Source organism: Lissotriton vulgaris, chromosome 3_1 (assembly GCF_964263255.1).
Source record: "Lissotriton vulgaris chromosome 3_1, aLisVul1.2, whole genome shotgun sequence".
Lineage (NCBI taxonomy): Eukaryota > Metazoa > Chordata > Amphibia > Caudata > Salamandridae > Lissotriton > Lissotriton vulgaris.
The window spans coordinates 140,980,593-141,002,571 of NC_141689.1; positions in this window are offsets into that span (position 1 = coordinate 140,980,593).

Here is a 21,979-nt window from a genome sequence, read left to right on the forward strand (position 1 = left end):
ACAGATGTCCATATGTCAGCAAGACTTCCTAGAAAAATGTGAAGGAGGGAAAAATGGAACTGAGTAGAAAAGATGTTATTAACTTGCTGCCATACTTTAGACCAAAAACGTGGATCAGAGGACGTGTAAAAAGCATATGCTTGAGATCTGCTTGTGTATCTGAACAAGACCAACAGGTGGAGGGAATAGAAGGATCTATTTTGTGTAATTTAGAGGGAGTGATCAAAAGTCTATTATAAATAAAAAATAGTGTTTGGGTAGTATTTGCTGCTCTAAGAAGATTTCCTTATTTTGATCCATATTGTAGTGTAGTTCCTATTTTCCCAATAGGCCCTGCGCATTGGAATAACATAAACAGTAGTATCGACGTAGAAGTGCGGATCTCCCAGGCCTCTACTGACTATGCTAAACTTAATTGCGTTTGTTACCAACTTGTTCAGAGGTCACTGGAAACTTTCTTGACTGAATAGGAAGTGATCAGCTTCCCTGGTACAGACAAGAAGGGATTCAGTTTTCCAACAACCGCATAAACATGACAACTTTGCTCCTCAGATAAGAGTCAATCTCTAGGGTCGTGTGAAACAATAGACAGTTATTTTACTCAGTCAGTTTTGTGCAGATTACTTTCACCAATATGCAGAGAATAGAGAGACGGGCATTTTCAATAAAAAGGTATTATTTATTGAACAGTCTTTCTTCTCATACAAGAGAAATGAATTGCCACAATTGCAAGACTAGTTATTATAAAAAGTGCGTACAGTAAAATGAGTATTGCGAAATAATACTGTAAAAGCATTGATATGGTTTCTTAGCCATACAATGGTTTAAAATGAATAAAACATATAAAAATTCATAAATACATTAGGCTAACGTACTCAACTGGTGCTTCTAACTACGCCTACCCCAGTGTACCTGACCTAAGCCTAATACTTGGGAGGGGAGTAAGTAAGTAGCTTTAAGTTAAGTTGGTTTTGCCAAGGTTGGCTTCAAGAATTCTCTCTAAGGGTTTATTCAACACCATACCTCTGAAATAGAATGTTGGAGGTCTTGTATCTCCTTCCAGGGACTTGATATCCCAGTTACTCGCAAGAGTAGGCTGGAAACGCCGGAGCTGGATTTTCTCAGCAGGAGAAAAGACAGCGTCTCTCTCAGTGCGTCGAGGAAGAGGAGGGGCAGCGTCCGTGGGCAGCTTGCATCTGCTGGGCTCTAAAGGGGACAGCTGTTCAGCTCCTGTGTTCACCACACCATCGTTCGCTCGTTAGCAGCGATAGCAGTAGCGATAGTAGCAGTCGTGTTAGGATCAGCTGCATCAGCATTTGCTTAAGGCAACGTTGGTAATATTTATACCTGAAAGGTGCCTGGTTTGAGGTAAGTTTTTGGACACAAGACATCAATAAAGATGTCACTAGGAAGTGATTGTCTCTCAGTGCTCAATAGAGTTCTATTACTAATCAAAACATAGCAAGCGGGGCTTTCCCAGGTTGCTGAGTTTTTATCTTGTTGAAGAACTCGGAGTGTAATCTAGGAATCTTAGATAGTGGTTTCTGCTCTGTAATTTGCACTAATGAGCTGCAAAGGAAGTTGCAGAGGAAGAGATTCTGAAATGTGGCTCTGATCGTGTGAGGCCAGAGACGAGTTTCTGAATATTGCCTTTGATTGGTTATGCCAATATAGGGGAATAAATGGATTATGGCCGTATAGGGGCATAAGGTCACAATATCGATCGGGGTCCTAGATTAGAACAAGACAATATTTGCTGCCATAGTGGAAGAGCTAGTGATACACCTAAATCTGTTTCCCAAGCTTGTTCAACTATCGATTTTTCTCTAACAATGGGAGCATCCTGTAATTTTTTGTATATTTGTGAAGCTGAAGGAGAAGATAAAAGGAAGGGCATATTAAGAGGTCTTCTAGGTCTCTACTGACTAGGTTAGACTTAATTGGATTTGTACCAGCTAGCTCAGAGGTCACTGGAAACTTTCTTGACGGAATGTATGTATGTATGTATGTATGTGTGTTCTTATATAGCGCTCGATGACCCGAAGGGTATCTCGGCGCTTGCCTTGGGAACCCGTCCTGGCTTTTCCCTGTGAGAAAGCCCCTAGAGGGCATACCCAAGTGAAAGCCAGGCAGCCCGCCGCGGGGGGCCGTTGTGGAGATTAAGCAAGCTTAATGCCCAGAGTTGCAGAGTGAGAACCCATGATTAGAGCAGGCACCGAAGCGAGAATTATCAAGTCCGTGGACATTTGAGCTCAAGACCCTGCCGCGTCGGGAATTGAACCCTGGTCCCAGGTCTGACCTCTGCTTCAGGGTCTGCCTGCTCTACACCGTGAGCCACACTTCTCCATGGAATAGGAAGTGATCAGCTTCCCTGGCTCTGGCAGAAGGGATTCAGTTTTCCAACAACCGCATTAACATGAAAACTTTGCCGCTCAGAATAAGAGTCAATCTCTAGAGTTGTGTGAAACAATAGACAGCTATTTCACTCAGTCAGTTGTGCAGAATTACTTTCACCAGTATGCAGAGAATAGAGAGACGGGCGTTTTCAATAAAAGGTATTATTTATTGAACAGTCTTCCTTCTCATGCAAGAGAAATGAATTGCCACAATTGCAAGACTTGTTATTATAAAAAGTGCGTACAGTAAAAGGAGTATTACGAAATAATACTGTAAAAGCATTGATATGGTTTCTTAGCCATAGGATGGTTAAAATGAATAAAATATATACATTCATATATACATTTGGCTAACGTCCTCAACTGGTGCTTCTAACTACGCCTACCCCAATGTACCTGACCTAAGCCTAATACGTGGGAGAGAGTAAGTAAGTAGCAGTTTAAGTTTAAGTTGGTTTTGCCAAGGGTTTGCTTCAAGAATTCTCTCTAAGGGTTTAGTCAGCACCGTACCTCTGGATTAGAATGTTGGAGGTCTGGTATCTCCTCTCAGGACTCGATATTCCAGGCACCCGCAAGAGTAGGCTGGAAACGCCGGAGCTGGATTTTCTCGGCAGGAGAAAAGACAGCGTCTTTCTCAGCGCGTCAAGGAGGAGGGGCAGCGTCCATGGGCTTCTCGCATCTGCTGAGCTCTCTGCAAGGGACAGCGTTATTGAACAGTCTTCCTTCTCATGCAAGAGAAATGAATTGCCACAATTGCAAGACTTGTTATTATAAAAAGTGCGTACAGTAAAAGGAGTATTACGAAATAATACTGTAAAAGCATTGATATGGTTTCTTAGCCATAGGATGGTTAACATGAATAAAATATATACATTCATATATACATTTGGCTAACGTCCTCAACTGGTGCTTCTAACTACGCCTACCCCAATGTACCTGACCTAAGCCTAATACGTGGGAGAGAGTAAGTAAGTAGCAGTTTAAGTTTAAGTTGGTTTTGCCAAGGGTTTGCTTCAAGAATTCTCTCAAAGGGTTTAGTCAGCACCGTACCTCTGGATTAGAATGTTGGAGGTCTGGTATCTCCTCTCAGGACTCGATATTCCAGTCACCCGCAAGAGTAGGCTGGAAACGCCGGAGCTGGATTTTCTCGGCAGGAGAAAAGACAGCGTCTTTCTCAGCGCGTCAAGGAGGAGGGGCAGCGTCCATGGGCTTCTCGCATCTGCTGAGCTCTCTGCAAGGGACAGCGTCCATGTTCTGCTCCAGTATTCACCACCACCGTCGTGTTTGCTTAAGGCAACGTCAGTATTATTTATACCCGAAATGTGCTGAGTTTGACGTAAGTTTTTGGACATAAGACGTCAATAAAGATGTCACTAAGAACTGGTCGTTCTTACACTGCTCGCAGGAGTTCTATTAGTAATCAAAACAAAGCAAGCGGGGCTTTACCAGGTTGCTGGGGGGTTTGAACTGTCGAAAGAACTCGGTGTGTTATCTAGGAATCTAAGGAAGTGGCTTTTGCTGTGTCATGTACTGTAATGAGCTGCAGAGACGAGTTACTGAAATATGGCTCCGATCATTTATGCCATTATAGGGATATGTATTGATTATAGCCGTATAGGGGCATAAGGTCACAATATTGATCGGGGTCCTAGATAGAACACAAAACCTACTCCACGAATTTATGTCCATCAAATTACTAAAAACTAAAGCAGTAAGATGCACGTGTATTCCTACCCACCCCAAAATACATATTGCATTTGAAATGGCGAATATGAAATACATGAGAATATAGGTACTGTACGTTTTCAAGCATAGTAATCATTCAAAAATTATTGCATATGTAATCAGTTGAACAATTTTGCGAAAAATTACACATGAAATGTCTCTTAATACAGAAAAGAAGGTCGAGACTATTTCATCACATATAAATACAATTGCTGAAAAATGTGCTAGAGGGCGAGGTAAAGTTTTGTCTCTAGATCTACTAAAAATAGAAGCTCTGTTCTTTATGAATAGTTCTACTTTAAGCAAAAGTATTTGTGCCAGAAAAAAGGTAAATATTTTTAAAAATGTCTGATTTAAAAAAATATTTCATGGGGAAAGGGGAAATAGAGTTCCAAACGCTTTTCAGTAGCTTTTGCTTATCAAAACTGAAGGCCGAATTCAGAGTTCATGGGAACGCAGTGCGCCGGAATGTTTTTCCAAATAGTTATTGTTTCTGTTCAGGGGAGAACATCATTTCAGACAGGCTCTCAAAGAATAGGTCTACATATTCAGGTGACAGTTCGACCAGGTTCGATAGTGCAGTAACCTGGCAGTTGTGAGAATGATTGCTATCATCGATGTCTGGATCAACAATGCTCACAGAAGGTCGTACCTGGGTGATGCTGCTTTCATTTTTTGCTTCACTGCCGCCACCTAGTCGTAGCGCAGGAGTCTCAATGAATGACGTCATCAGGATTGGTCGCCGCTGGGGACAACACAATGCGTGAGGATTTACAGGACTTAGCAAAGTATCGATATCCATTGGTACTGCTGATGGTAGTGCAAGACAGGTGTCTAACATGCATTCTTCTCCGCATAGCATACATCGAAGTAAGATGCAGGTCCTCCATATATGTCTGAATGAAAGAAACCAGGTCATGTTCAGATCTCTCAGCCGGGCCAATCCAAGGACCTTAGTTATGCGGTCCCAGCAGCGCATTGCTAGGATCGTTTCTTCCATACTTGCCGGAGTCATGTCTGTGTTTTGGCTTGCCATATCGGAGCAGAAGGGTCAAAAATAAAATGCCTGCTACGAGTCCCAAAAGTAGTGGTAGGCCGCCAAAGACTGAATGGACAAAATTGGGAATAATGCCCAGAACTGCTTTGAATGGTGTTAACAGTCCCAAAAAAATTGTCTGAAATAGGTTTGAGATACCAATGGCATCCGACATATTTAGGATTTGGCTGAGCATTTCTGTGAAATACACGGGGCAATTTGTTGATAAAAGTTCATGTATCTTCGATGTTGTCCTTGCAACTTGGAGATCATACGTTTCTTTTGATGACGTGATGGGCACTGTTGTCTTCAAAAGCACAGACTTCATTCTGCTTAAAGTATCAATTCGTATAGAAGAGATATTCAAAGGAGGCCAAATCGGAGTCTCGGAATCTCCAGGGCCATTTGGAAACAATGCTTGCATACAGCAAGTGACTATGGAAGTCACGCTTACGAGATATGCTTTCCCTGGCACCAAGCCACAACAGCTGTGGTCCATTATTAGAATGTAACTCCCGTTAGAAAGTTGCCTAAAGAAAGGCTCTATCTGCGTTGCAGGTGTGACGTGCTGGTGGCATGAAAGGTTGTTTGAAGTCCCTTCACAGGCCCCATGTAAATTAATACCCTGGCACAAAAGTATATCGCTTAGTGATTGTTTGCAATTTTCACCACTAAGAAATACATTTTTGTTGTTGTCACTGTAGCATGTGTGTGTATGTGGTAATTTCCATGATGACTTAATGTACCCTTTACCCAACCTTTTATACTGGCCTGTCGGTATATACTCAAGGCAATTTTTAAATCGGAAAGTTGTTATCGGAATTGTGATAATCCCGTGTATTATCCATTCAATGACAGGTCTTTCTGACATTGTCAGTGGTAATCTCTCAAGTTTTTCGATGCTCAGGATTGTATAGTCTGCTCCTTTCTGTGCCAAACTGATTTGTTTATCAGTGAGCTTAAAGATAGAAAACAATGACGTTGTGTTGATTAGACGCCATGGCACATAGCCTGAACGAAGATTTTGCAACGTCCAGCCTAGCTGTACAATAGAACGTAATTGGGACTGGCCATGTTGTAACATTAGCAAGTCTTTGTCTATTATATCAATGGCAGATGATACAATACTGTCCAGTGAATATATTCTGGAGGACAGAGTCATTAACCCATTGTCCACAACAGAAAGTGATTTTTCTAAAATTAATACGATCAATTTCTCGTATTTTTTCTACTGTTTCAATTTGCATTACTTTCCATGCCTCGTTGTATGCCGCATATACACTTGCCGCTATGAAACGTTTTTGACGCTGTTTGCATGGTCCCATTATGAAATCGCGCAAATCAGCACCATCTTTAAGTAAAGATAAGTGTTGCCTAATTTCTGCCAGTGTGGATGTTTCTAGCCATTCAAGGCACAGTTTCCCTACACTGTATGTTGTTACTATCCCTGCATGTTGTCTCTGGGAGTATCTAGGGTCTGGTCTGGTCATTTTTAACCCCTGTGTTTTGTTCAGGAATCTATCTTGACAGTTATTAGTGTCTTCTTGCCAGATTAACCACTTTTTCCAATCAGGATGTGTTCTGTTTTGATGTAAAATTTGGTATACGTCTATTTCAGTATCTGTGGTAGCATTATCAGGTATTGGCTTTGGAATAGACGGTTTGTTAAGGTCTTTAATCTTAGCTAGGCCAAGACAGGTTGTTTGTTGAATTGTGTCATTTAGGAACAATATTTGTTCTGGGATCATGCAGGCTCGAAATAATGCTTCTAGGCCTTGTACCTGCCAATCTTTTGTACCCCAGATTGTTTTTGTTTCAATGTTGTTTTTCCAGAAATCAAAACCAAATGTGATCATTTTTTCATAGAATGCTTCTGAATATATCAGTTTAGTATTTGTCAGCATGGTTTTCGTCCCTGTTTTATCCAACAGTTTATAATAAAATGTTTCTGCATTACTTGTGTTAAACCCTGAGAATTATTGGAATTTCTCATAAAACGTTTTTGAACTATGTTTAGGTGTAGTATCACAATGTTCCCATTGGTTATATTTAAAAACATTTCTAGGTTGAGCAGATTTATGTAAATAGTGGTCTGCGTAATGTGAAAAACAGTACATCTGTTCATAATTAGATGAACCTTGTAAATAATCATGTTCTGTAAATTTTTGCTGACAACACTTAATCCGACATCATATTATTTATACTTTCAAAATCCCAATCATCAGAGAATGTACTTGGTTTTACAAAGTCACTTAATGAAACCTTAAATTGGTGTGGATATTTCAAGATCTCGACCGGGCCATATATTTCATAGTCAGTCTTGTCCCACACTACCCCGCCGGGTATTGGAATGGCTGTGACATTTACTGATGATAGTTCTCTTTTCTTGACGTGAGATGATTTGTGAGGTTTCAGAACTAAGTTGATGCTCTGACTTGCTGTGTCCATTGAACTGTAATAAACTTTCCTAAAATTAAAACCAAAATTAGGCATAGTAGGAGTATAAGTACCCCTGATACAATCCAATGCTCAAACAATGGTGCATTCAGAAATGTTTCCTTGAGTTGATGAAAGAGTTCTGTTGACTTTTCTTTAAAAGTCTTTGTTTCTGGCATCACTTCAGGGTCGCTTTCATCTTCAGAAAGGTTTTCGAAAATGATGAAGTAGCCACATGCAGTTCTGTCGATTGTTGGAATTGTTTTCTCAATTTGCCTTTCATTAGCACATTCTGATGCCACATCATTGTAGACTGGTGTTTCATGACGAAGTGTTTCAATTTGAGTTCCAAGAGGCACAAGTTCCATGGCATTTCTGCATAGTCCTTCTTTGTGCACTGCAGGTTTATCAAATGTGATTAGTCTTTCAGTTTGAACCTCTTGGATTGTTGCAAATTTGGGTATTCTGTTATTTCTTGGGAGTCCACTTGGCCTACTGTTGATTATAGGCCACATGCTTGTGGTTTCACCAGGTCGATGGATACAACTCGGTTCTCCTTTTTACCAGCAAGAGGCAGTAGTACTACTGATCTTGTTCCGTTGATTGCTAAGACAGGTACTGCTTTTCTGTAAGAAGGCCCAAATTCTTTCTTCACCGCTATTTTCTCTCTAACCAGATCCCCAATTTTTGGAATCCAGACAGGTCTTGCTGGAAAGGTGGTGTGTCTTCAGTGGTAGATGGCCGTTGCTTTATCTTTATGTTGCTTAAGGATTTATTATGCCCTCCTTTTTTAAGTTTACCTATGCTATATTACTGTATACGTTGTCCTTGACCCTGAGGAAGGTGACATTCACCGAAACGTACGTGGCCCAACATCTACTGTTTTGGATACGAACTGGTCAATTCCACCTCAACTAGTAGAACTGTATCATCTAGGTTCCCAAGATATTCCATTAAGTACACCTTAGAGTTGCCAATTGTGTTAGTCTTATGTTTTGTAACATTTAGTCTTTGTGTTTATGTTGATAGATATGTCTTTTTTAAAATAAGAAATAGTATGATTGGTATGTGAGTATGCATGTTTGACTGTTAGGATTAGTTGTTATCAGAGGGCACATTTAATGTTTTGTTTTTTACGAAAATTGTCTTTTACAAAAATATGTATGTAAAAATGATGAACTTTTCACTGATAGCAAAATGATATGTAGAGTTGCATAAATGTTCCTTACAAATTCCTTTGAAATGAAAAAAAGATTAATAAATATACATGTTTGGATAATACTTTAAAGTTTCTCTCTTTGGCATCTCTCTTATAAATTTCTTAGATTTACTCAATGTCAAAAGAAATATAGGTCCCTACTGAGGTTCTGTACTTTTTGCTAAGGATTTTCTTATTTCATTTAAGTCCTGTAAAACAGCCAAACGATCTTTGATGACAAAGTCTTTATTTTTATCTTTTACCACTGTAGCCTGACTATCAAGGTCCTGAACATACATTCTAGTTCCGAACAATAGTTCGTACGGGCTGAAACCTTTTAGAGAATTTCTTGGCAAGTTATTAAGACTACGTTGGACACTTGTTAAATGTTTGACCCACCCATCACCCGAACCTAATACCTTCGCTGTTATAGATTGCTTTATGTCTCGGTTTTTTCTTTCCACTACACTGTTTACCTCAGGATGAAATGGACAAGAGAATCGTAATCCAATGCCCATACTGGTCATGGCCTCCTTATAAGCTCGAGAGCTAAAAGCAGGACCCTAGTCAGAATGAAGCATGGCAATTGCGTACGTGCCGATAAAGACTCGCAGATCTTTTATAACAGTTTTGGAATCAGCTGAGCGCTGGGGCCACATTTATATAGTGAATGTAGTCTTAAACAATTAATAGGACACTGGATTGCATGTGTAGATAGCTCTATGCTACACTCATGCAAGGCAATGGCATTACCCCGCTTGACACGTTACTGCGGTCTCTGTCGCAGTCTGGACAGCTCTTTACAAATTTATAATGGTGCAGGCTCATCCCCGGCCACCAGTATACTGCTTGTAATTCGGTCAGAGATTCCTTCATCTGTTTGTGCCTTGGACCTTCACCCATGTGGGCGTCTGCTATGAATAACTTTCTCCGGTTCGTGTTTGGAATTACCCTATCCCCCACTCCAGGGATTCGAGCAAAAGGAACGGAGTTTGCATCAATTACGTATGTATAATTGAGTGGATAGTTCACGGGTAGTGCTGCACAGTTGCCTTTTGAAGACGTTTTTACTGCCAGCATGGTTTCCCCGTCTATATATTTTTCTGAACGCTTTTTTGTGGCTACGGAAGCCGGTTTAGTTGCTTCCGCTATGGCTGTATTAGCCAATAAATTCCCTGCAACGTGAACGCCATCACGTTGATGACTCAGAGTGTGTGTCACGTGAGTCTTTTGTAGTTCTTTCTGTAAAAGAACTACTTGTTTCCAAAGCATTTTATGCTTGATTGTGGCACCTGTGTCATCTTTGTAATCATTTTGAACCCAGTTCTGCAAATCATTATTGTAAGAATTATCACAAAAATGCAAATCGCACATGATTAGTGTCGGGAATTCACATTCGACATTTTCAAGCGCCATCTTGAAAGATCTGATTTCAGCTCGCTGAGCCGAGCATTTTCTCAGTGATTCAGTTTTTGTTTTTTTCGGTCTGAATTTACCGCAGAGCCAGCGACCTTTAACAATTGCGCAGGCTGCATCGTAGGATTTATTTTCTACATTGTAATGCTGTACAAATCTGTCTGTATAGATTATACAGGAGTACTATTCTAGAGGGAGAATTTCGATTGGCAGAGGATGTTCTTTTTCATAATTTAAATCATTCAGTTTTTTCATGTGCGGGGCGAAATAGTATTTCACGTCTTCTGCAGCAAGAGAATTTTCCCACTGTATCCATTTCGATCCAGTGACACTGTAGGCAGGTTTACTGGGCTGAATAGTGCCTCGAAGGCAGATTCTGCTGTGAGAACAGTGATCCTTTTGCCTTGTGCTAGTTCTCGTTCTTTCGCTATAGCAGTTTGCACTGCTTTCACAGTATTTTCTGTGAGACTGAATGTTTTTTCTGCTTTTTTGTACAAATGTGATTTGTAAGCTATTGGTACTGTGTCTCCCTCATTAGTGGTCAGGTACGTGAATCCGGATCTTCCTGGAATGACTCGGATTACAAGGTTTCGTGTGTTGTCACGTGTTATTAATTTTGTTTTTACTAACATGTCTGTTTGCAGTGATCTCCAAATTCCTGTGTGTTTTTGAGTCCAGTTGATTGGTTTAAAATCAGGTTTTATTAATTCGTAGAGAGGTTTAATTTTTTCTGCAAAGTTTAATATGTATGTTCTTCCGAAATTCAGGAAGCCTAGAATCGATTGTAAGTTCTTCAGCAATTTTGGTGCTTGTGGTACAGCGCCCTTCTCTAAGAAGTTGTCCGCTAGGCTTTTTCCTTCACTTGATAATTCGTATCCTAAAAATAAGACTGTCAGATGGGCAATTCTTGACTTTTTAAAGTTGAATTTGTAACCCTCTGCTGCGAACCCAAGTATTATGGTGTTCACCCTTTTCAAGTGAGTATCCAAGTCGTCGTCTGTGAGATAGATGTCATCGACATAAGATAATGCCTCATCATCATATATTTGTAGTAACTCTGTTACTCTGGCTGGAAATAATCCGGGGCTATTCTTGAACCCCTGTGGGAGCCTACAGAAATTTTTTTGTGACCCCATTATTGAGAAAGCGGTCAAGTACCTGCTTTCTGGTGCAATATTTTGACAAAAGAACCCATTAGATGTGTCTAATGTTGTTTTGTATTTTTTCCGAACTATGTTATTCATCAGTGCCGCACTGTGCGAGTTCTGTACCGCAAATAATTAGCAACACAAGTTAAGGTGTCTGTAGTCCAGGACTAGACGATACGAATTGTCTGGTTTGGAGACAGGAAACAAAGGATTGTTCATTTGAGAGGTGCATGTTTATTTTTCACCCCCTGGTATTCAAGTTGATCTAAAATCTCCCTGACCTGTTTTTCAGCTTCTTGCTAAACTGGGTACTGCCTTTGTGCAGTCGGTTGACTTTTTAACTGGATTTTGTGAGGAGGAGAGTCTTCATCCCATCCTACATGATTCTTATATAATGCTGGTGCCTGGGCTACTGCCCATTTCCTTGCATATATATATTTAGTGTGAATTGGAATGTGATTCGAGAAAGGCAGGCATAATCATTTCTTCGCCATGAGGGCACTCCCTGACAAACTCCGGGGGCCAATCTTTCTCAGCTAACAGGATGTCATAGCCTTTTGAGAGGTTATCCCAAAATTGACCCCTTATTTTCCTAGTCTTATCACCCTCTATACGCAGTGTTATTTCGTATATCTTAAGTGGTTCGCAAACTCTGGTGTCTGCAGTTTCTACTTGAATGTATTCATTCGTGTCCACTGTCTCCAGATGACTCATCAGGATCTTGCGAGCTATGCTGATTTCTGCTGCGCTGTCTAGCATTGTCTGTGCCCACTCTGCATTTTTCAGCTGTGTCCTCAGTATTCTCGGCATGTTTGATTACTCTAATACTGGCTACCTTCTTTCTTGAAAATTGTAATTTTTTACTTTGAGCAGGTTCCTTGTCTTTGGACTTGGTGTGCTCTCCTGCGTCTGACCGTCCTCTTCTTTCCGATTTCTGCGAAAAAGATCGAGAGGGAAATGTATCCATACTTTGATATCTATCAGGCTTTTTCAAGTTGTCCCTATTTCTAAGGTTGTATCTTTTTTCAGAGTGTTCCCTCTGGGGAGACTGGTGTTCTCGAGTCGGAATTCTTTCCTCCGCCGAGGAGACCTTCCTCTGGACTGGAAAACTTTTTCTTTGGGAGTGGATTGTTTATTTCCATCCCAATTTCTCTTTTGAGTATTTTGGTTATTTTTAATAAATAATTTTTCTGGATTTTCGAGTAGTTGGGGTTTTACTGGTTTCCCACCCAAACTATCTCTACCTAATTCTTCATAGCATTTTTCTATGATTCTGGCGAGCTCAATTAGTTGATCTGTTATATCTGTTTCTTTCAATTTCTAGCGGATCGCCACAGATGCTGCTTCTCCTTTTATGTTGGCTAGTAAGATAGCCGAGACCTGCATGAAGTCTTTCAGTAATTTCATACCAAGAGTTAAAGCAGGTTCTGGACCGTATTCATTCTGAATTTGTTTCAGCACATCTGGTATTACCGCCATGGATGGAACACCATGTGTTTTTGTGTAAATGGAAGCAAAGACTGTACCCCAAGTGTCACAGTCCTCCACATGTGGTGCAACCCCCATTGGAAGGCAGATAATCAGAATTCTGTGTTTCTCAATAGGGGTAGTATGCGGGAATACTGCCTCTATTTGAGTAATTTTCTGTGCTAACCAGAAAGGGATTTGTTTGCGTTTTATGGGTGTTTTACCAAGACACGATTGTATGTTTTGTGGTGTAATTTTATTTATGTTCCCCTGATGAGGGGTCCGCTGTGGAACATTAACAGCTGTTTGGACTGTTGCAGTCCGCATTACATATTGGACTAATTGTCTATGTATTATAATCAGTAATTTTAGCTGTGCTAAAAGTTATTCTTTTGACATTTTTTCAATGTCCGGATGTGGTGTGTAGCTGGATAGAACGGGCCACGTTGCTCCTGGTCTACCTAGTGGACCGAGCCTGGTAATGTGATCATTGTGTTTTAGGGCGCCTTTGAACCGGAGCAGGTGCTTTTGGTATTTTAATGGGATTTCAATCTCCTCGAAAGGAGTGTACTCATCCGGTGGTTCCTCTATTTTGTAATAGTGGAATTCGTGTGTTGTAGCGTTTGCCGCTGGAAAGTTTATCCATGAATAGAATACCTCTGTCTGCCGATATTCGTGTGCCTCTATCACCAAAATGACGGTACCACCTCGTGAGGTCAGTCCGTTTTCTATAAGTTTTAAAGTTATAGTTTTTCCTATGTTGACGTGAATGATGATAGCATCCCGGTCAGTCTGTAGGAGACTTGTGTCTTCCTCTAGGAGTTGATTTGCTATTCTCAAAGCCTCTGTTTCTTCCGCACCTTCTACCATTCTACTGGAGAAGTATTTGTTGCAGATCAGGTTTCAAGGAAACAAAGATTAGGTGCACAATATTTTGGAACACTGTATCCTCCAACGTTGAATAAATCAGAAGCTCTACATAGGAATCTCTTCCTACTAAGTTCAGGCGGATTTTAACTTTCACCCACTCCAGACATCTATTGGAGTATTTACGGGAGAAAGGGTCTGTGTGAAAAAGCACGACTGAGTTACTCTAACGTCTTGCGTTAGTTTTATCGCCTTACCAAACGTTGGGCGCCATGTAGTGTAGTTCCTATTTTCCCTATAGGCCCTGCGCATTGGAATAACATAAACAGCAGTGTAGACGTAGGACTGCGGTCTTCTAGGTCTGTACTGACTATGTTAGACTTAATTGGGTTTGTACCAGCTAGCTCAGAGGTCACTGGAAACTTTCTTGACTGAATAGGAAGTGATCAGCTTCCCTGGCTCAGACAAGAAGGGATTCAGTTTTCCAACAACCGCATTAACATGACAACTTTGCTCCTCAGAATAAGAGTCAATCTCTAGAGTCGTGTGAAACAATAGACAGCTATTTCACTCAGTCAGTTGTGCAGAATTACTTTCAACAGTATGCAGAGAATAGAGAGACGGGCATTTTCAATAAAAGGTATTTTTTATTGAACAGTCTTTCTTCTCATGCAAGAGAAATGAATTGCCACAATTACAAGACTTGTTATTATAAAACGTGCGTACAGTAAAAGGAGTATTACGAAATAATACTGTAAAAGCATTGATATGGTTTCTTAGCCATAAGATGGTTAAAATGAATAAAATATATACATTCATGTATACATTTGGCTAACGTCCTCAACTGGTGCTTCTAACTACGCCTACCCCAATGTACCTGACCTAAACCTAATACGTGGGAGGGAGTAAGTAAGTAGCAGTTTAAGTTTAAGTTGGTTTTGCCAAGGGTTTGCTTCAAGAATTCTCTGTAAGGGTTTAGTCAGCACCGTACCTCTGGATTAGAATGTTGGAGGTCTGGTATCTTCTCTCAGGACTCGATATTCCAGTCACTCGCAAGTGTAGGCTGGAAACGCCGGAGCTGGATTTTCTCGGCAGGAGAAAAGACAGCGTCTTTCTCAGTGCGTCAAGGAGGAGGGGCAGCGTCCGTGGGCTTCTCGCATCTGCTGGGCTCTCTGCAAGGGACAGCTGTTCTGCTCCAGTATTCACCACCACCGTCGTGTTTGCTTAAGGCAACATCGGTATTATTTATACCTGAAAGGTTCCGAGTTTGACATAGGTTTTTGGACATAAGACGTCAATAAAGATGTCACTAAGAACTGGTCGTTCTTACAGTGCTCGCAGGAGTTCTATTAGTAATCAAAACAAAGCAATCGGGGCTTTCCCAGGTTGCTGGGGGGTTTGAGCTGTCGAAAGAACTCAGTGTGTTATCTAGGAATCTAAGGCAGTGGCTTCTGCTGTGTCATGTACTGTAATGAGCTGCAGAGACGAGTTACTGAAATATGGCTCTGATCGTTTATGCCATTATATGGATATGTATTGATTATAGCTGTATAGGGACATAAGGTCACAATATTGATCGGGGTCCTAGATAGAAAACAACACTACCATCCTGAAGCAGTTGACAAGTCCAAATAAGCCCACAATCATGCCAATCTTTCCAGAAAAGAGTTCTATTTTTAATTTTTTGAAGAGCGGATTGTACCAAATAGGACCTTGTAACATTTTGGCATGATCATCAAGCCCTTCTAGAAATACGGGAGAACACAGTTTCTTAGATAATTTAAGAATAGGAAGAGACATTTTCTGTGGAATATGTGAAAGAGAAACAAATTATTTAAAAGAAAAAGGATGAAAAAAGGAAGCTTCTACCTCAGCCCATAATGGAGGAGAAACGGTATCCGAAAGGGATTCTAATAGTAAAGAAACGGAATGAGAAAGAAAAAACGAGGTATGATAGAAAGAAAAATCTGGAAAATTAACTCCACCTAAAAATGTAGGACGTTTGAGTTTGGAAAAGGACATCCTCACTAACTTGCCTTGCCAAAGAAAACGAGATAAGATGGAGTAAATGGTTTTATAGCAGGACTGAGGAATGTTAACAGGGAGGTTAGATAGGTAAAATAAAATTACGGGGACTAACATCATTTTAATAGAATCTAACCTACCCCACCAAGATCAGAATAGAGGGTGCCATCTCGTGGTAGAGTTTGATAAAGTGGTATGGAGATGTTTAATGTTGAGATCCACTGTATCTTTAATAAAAGGTGTAAACCTTAGGCCTAAGTATTTGATTTTGGTTGGACTCCAATGAAAGGAGGAAGCCAACAAATCAGCATGAAAGCAACATTTATTAAGAGGAAGAATTTCACATTTATCTACATTGAGTTTATAGCGAGATACTGCTGCAAACTGTGAAACTTCAGAAAGAAAAACTGGAATAGAAGAATGAGGGTTGGAAATGAATAAAAGAATGTCATATGCATACGCAGATAATTTTAACTCCTTCTCTGCGGCGGCTAATAATGAGATCTCTAGAAACAGCTTTAAAACTGTCCCAAATCAACTGAGCAAACGATTGAGGAGATTCATACTCAGGGAAAAAGTGAGATGCAAAATCACGGAAAGCAGTCGTAAATTTTTGATCTAAAAGAAGGGAGTTATTAAATCTCCATCTCCTAGTACCCTTAACGGGTGGGAGCAGGTCAAGATGTAGGGATACAGGGGCATGGTCAGAGAGTAAAATAGAACCTATGTCAGAGTGAGTAATGTGTAGGGACAAAGCTTTAAAAATAAAAATGTAATCCAATCGATATTGGGAAGAATGGACAGGTGAAAAGTATGTATATTCTTGCAAAGTAGGATTGCAAAGTCTCCAAGAATCAACAAGAGACCTTTGAGAAATAGTGGAGGTAAATTGGGTGTGAATGTGAGAGGGAGAAAAGCGAGAGGTAGATTTCCTATCCAAAAACGGGTCCATAATCATGTTACAATCCCCCCCAATATGAAATAGTCATCAGTATATTGCATCATTGAAGAAAGAATACTAGGCCAAAACAATTTATCAAGTACGGTGGGAGCATATAAATTAAAAAAGGAATTTTGTTGACCAACAACAATATCACAACCACCTACCCTCAGTGTCAGCATCCTGGTTGATAAGTTGAATCTTTAATCGTTTATGACAAAGAATTGCCACACCATTACGTTTGCCCGAACCAGGGGATGCAAAAACATGACCTACCCAATTGCAACGTAACTTAGAAACTTCAATGTCTTTAGTATGAATTTTCTGTAAGAGTACAATGTCCCCTTTCAATTGAGCCAAATGAGAGAGAACATGTTGCCTTTTAATGGGAGACCCCAAACCTTTAACATTCCAAGAAATTATATTAAGTGACATTTAAAACTCTAGAGAATTTAAAGAATTGATAAATAACCAACTATAGCATAAGAAGCTAGCATAAAACATAAACTGGAACAAGTACGAACAATACATCAAGGTAATAATCAAGAAGGAAGAAGAAGAGTAGAAGATAAAACCATGGAAGATATGAGAACATGTAGAAATGGATAAGAAAAAGATGAGTAGAAAAGAGTAAAGACTAAAGAAATGAAGAAAAGAGAAAGAAGGTAAAAGTAAATAGAGGAAAAGGAGAGAAAAAGCAGAAAAAGGACAGATGAAGAGTAGTAGGGTAAGAGAAAAAGTCGTACGAGAATGAAGCAACAAAGAACATACCACAGAAAAACGAGAAGAACAGGGGTGGTGGTGCCACATAAGGGAAATGGAACGCAAAACAGGAGACTCTGGGACAAGACCGCCAGGAGGGGAACAGCATCCAGGAAAGACAAAAGCAGTAAATAACAAGGAGGGGCAACAAAACCATAACCTAGAAAAAATAGGGAGAAAGAAGAAATTATAACACAAAACACAACACATCAAAAATACATATGGTGCAATAATAATAATCACATGATACAAATGAAGGAGAGAAAAAGGTCACAACAGGAAACAAATAATTACAAAAATGGAATATAAGGCCATCATGGTCGAGGAATGTCCATGGATTCCACTCTGCAGTTATTCATACACTTTTGAAGAAGTTCAGGTTTCTCGTAAGTAGTCGTCTTGTTATTGTAAGTCACCTAAAAAATACAAGGGTGGAACAAACCATATCTAGCGTTCGAACTGCGCAAAGCTGCTCTCATCTCCAAAGATCGCTTCTGACATTCCGCAGTTATTTTAGCATAGCCTTGAGCAAGAAAGAGACTAGAACCATTCCAAATAATCTTTCCACGTTGCTTAGAAGCTTGAAGAACCTTGAGCAAGCCAGTGTATTCCAAAAAATGCAGGATGACGCCTCTGTTAAAAGTTAGGCCGCAAACGTCAACATTATCGGCGCCATCTTGCCCTTTTTGAGCCCATTTGTGCGCGTAAGCGGCAGCCATTTTGAGCACCATGGCCTCCCTGCCCCTCGCTGATAGCCAGCGCGTCTCTCTCTCTCTCTCTTAACCTCGCAAGCATCCCCCGCACGCTGACAACCCCCGCTCCACATGCCTTGGGTCATAAACCCCTCTTCAGCGCAGCTCTGCTTCGGAATTCCATTTTGTTCCCAGCGCAACACCTCCCTTCATTCCTTTCCTGGTCCCGGGTCCTCTGATACAACCCCCCCTTTTTCCTGTGTGCCCATTTGTCTTCCTCGTTCCCAGGCCGCCACCTGGCCCTGCGGATACTGTTTATTGCCTCCCGTACAGTAGGAAGCTTCCCGCATCAAAGGACCCTCGAGTTGATCAAAGCCCCCACCCTATGAGATCCGATCAACCCCACACATTCCGTGAATTGGCGGAATGTCCAGCCGCGCGATAATCATCACCTGTTGTGACCGGGGTGGGGACTTCAACTGTAAATGTGTGTGGGAACGGGCCTGAAGGGAAGATTCCGAGGATGTCCTTTCATACTTCAAAGCATTGCAAGAATGTGTTACATGCAATAAAGATCATAAACCCATGTATAAGAGGCCAGGCCTCAGAGATGCGGGAAGAGCACCTCGAGAAGATACCCTGTTGTCTGATTTGATGTGTTCTGCTCCGTCGGAATAAAACTTCTGTTTCCTGCCTTCCAGTCTCCAGCGCCTGCCTCTTTGTTTGGTAACTTGAATGGGTATAGAGGCGGTTAACGCCGGGCAACTCTGAAAAGGGTCATCTGCCCGTACCTTTTTCTACAATTGGCGCCCCAAACGTGGGGCCCATCAGTGACTCGTGGATCCAGTGGGAGAGGTCCTGACGACAAAGTGAACGACTGCAACGATCGGGAGAGCTCCTGTCCGATAGACCCTCGTCTGACAGCCGATCATCCGAACTTCACTGGTTCCGAACAGACCTCTCTCGAGTGATCTACGGTCCTGACGAGGACTACGAAGGATAGAGGACGATCGGGCGCTGGGTTCGGAAGACAAGAAAACTGTCCATGCGGTCCGGGTAAGGTCGTGTAAACACGACGAATTGCGAAATGATTGTTTGATTGTTTGGAAAATACTAGTATTACTCTTTGTTGATTTTTTGTTTGGAGATTTGCTGTCTGCAAACGGAGAAACAACAGGCTCTCTCTTTGCAAGCAGTGAAGGATAGGTAACGCAGACTTTTGTCCCCATTGTAATCCATGTAATCCGTCGTGCCTATCTTTCTCCCCCACTGATTGATTGTTTGAACCCGAACTACTGTTCGCAGATTGTTTTCTGGAGATTCTCTGTCTGCAAACAGGAAAGAACAGGTTTCCTCTTTGCAGATAGTGAAAGGGTAGGTGACGCAAACCTTTTTGCGGGCCTACTTATTCTCCCCACTGATTGTTTGATTGACTGAACATTGACTGTTCGATATTGGTTCTTGAGGTATTCACTGCCTGCAAACAACGTAGAATAGAAATATTCTGTCTAGTCTTTGCACACAGTGATAAGATAGGTAGTGCTGACTTTTGTCCCCATTTTAACCCGTCATGCCTGTCTTCTCCCCACTGATTGGTAGCCTGTTTAGCCCAGACCGCTTATTAGAGATGAACCATCCGGCTCCACTGGAAGGCACCCCTAATAAGGACATGTTCACAAAGCATGGATTGATCGCTATAGCTTATAGCAAGCTGTGGCATAAATATACGAAAAAGGATCGAGAAAGTCAGTGGCCACTGATAGGATGCTTCAATGATGATAAAATAAGCGTGCTAGAAACAGCCCTAGGTAAAAACAAGACAACGCCCACTATGCTTGATAGTTTCGGCATGTGGCGCAAAGAAACCGAACAGCGTAAGAAGAGAAATGAGAGTAGGTTGGGAAAAGAGCTGCGAAAAGCAGCCCACCTAGCTGCTCAGAAACTAGAAGAAGAGATAAAGGAAAGAGAGGAAGCCAAACAGAAACTAGAAATGGAAACATCAAACCAGTGCCCGGTTAGAACGCCCTCCACGCTCTATCCTGAATTGTCCTTGAAACAACGAGCTAACTATGATCTTTTGTTAGGACCTCCGGTCATCTATATGCCCCCTCCATACGCCTCTTCCCAACCCTTAGCACAGCACCCACCACCCCCAGGTACAAACGAGAGTAGCGCCACAGCTTCGGCCCCCATGGCCCCTGTGCCGGCCGAACTCCTTGTATTAGATACTACACAAACGACAACGTTAGGCGACCCTGAGACCCGAAGGGCCGGTTCCGCTAGAACAAACAGGTTAAGCAAAGATGAGCGAGCAGGGATTGACAAGATAGCAAGGACACTGGTAGAAAGAAAGGAAGATGAAGAGTATATCACGGATATGTTTAACTCGTATACAGGAAGTCACAGACGACATTTCTCCGTACGACTGTGTTACCATGTCTTGAACGCATACGTTCCCGAGAGCTTAACGACTCTGTACCGGAAGGTCGATATCGGGGATGAGAGCGAGTGTGATGTGACGGACCTCCTTATGCGTACGCTTGAGGTTTTCCGCCACCTCACTGAACAAGAATCGGGAACTAAACCCACGACATCCGTAGCGACCGAACCACAAACTGAGCAATCTAACGCCATGATTCCGATACTAGAGGCTGCCCCTTACTGGGTTCCTCCACGAGGTGAAGGGACTAACGATGATGCAAACCACAAAGATGCAAAAGGAAGGGTAGTGTACAACTGGGTCTACCAGCCATGGGACCGGCAAGAGATTCTGACATTCCGGAAATCTCTGCCTGACCTACGTAAAAACCCCACTGCCTTCTATACTGAATTAAGTACAGCCCTAGGTTCAACGATTATGACCCTGGCTGACATCGACTTGTTCTTCGGGTTGTGTCTACCAGCTGATGTGTGGAAGCAAATCCAGAAAGTCGACCACCTTGAGCTGTTTGGACATACCTGGTCACAACTCGATGGTATTGATAAACAACGAGAACCTGGACAAAAGCCTTTGAAATCCATTTTAGACCTCCCAGACAAAATCGTACAGAAATTAAAAACCCTAATTCCAGAAAAGAAAGTGGACTGGTCGATAGTAACGGCCTGTCGCCAGAAACCCCAGGAGGATGTATCGGACTACTTCTCCCAGTTTGAAACGGTGTTCTCCGATTACAGCGGCCAGGACATGACCACTGCAACCGGACACCATCTGTTTGTCCAGGATTATGTTAAGGGTTTGACACCAGAGGCCTCCCAGAAACTGCAGGCCAGCGAGAGTAGTTGGGCAGCCTCCAAACCCACGGCCATCCTCCAGATGGCCCAATATTATGAACATCAGAAAAATGAAAACGATAGAGCAACAGAGAAAAAGAAGAAAGACTTGAAAGAGAGGGTGATGATTGCACAACTGCAAGGGGTGACTATAGGGCGAGACCAATACAGGGTAAACTATCAGACGAACGTCCCTAAGACTGCACCTCCCAAGGACCGTACTTTGACTCCCCACATTGGACGTACAGACATTAGAGAGGACCAGTGTGCTTTCCGTAAAGGGACTGGCCATTGGAAATCTCAATGCCCGGTTCTTTTGGAAATAATCAGAAACAAAGACCCCAAGGACATAGCAAGTGGACCGAGAAATAAGGGACAGCAGCGAGGGCCCCCAAATGACACGACTAACGACAGATCAGGCAGACCAAATACATTTGATCGACCCAGACAGAACCAATGCCAGCAATCTGACTACGATGACGCCCACGACTTTGCATAGGACTGCCAAGGGCAAGGGAGGGATCCAGTCGAGCTCTATGTTGACCAGCAAGGCCCTTATGTCACTGCTAAGGTCCTGGGTACAAAGTCTCCATTTCTGGTA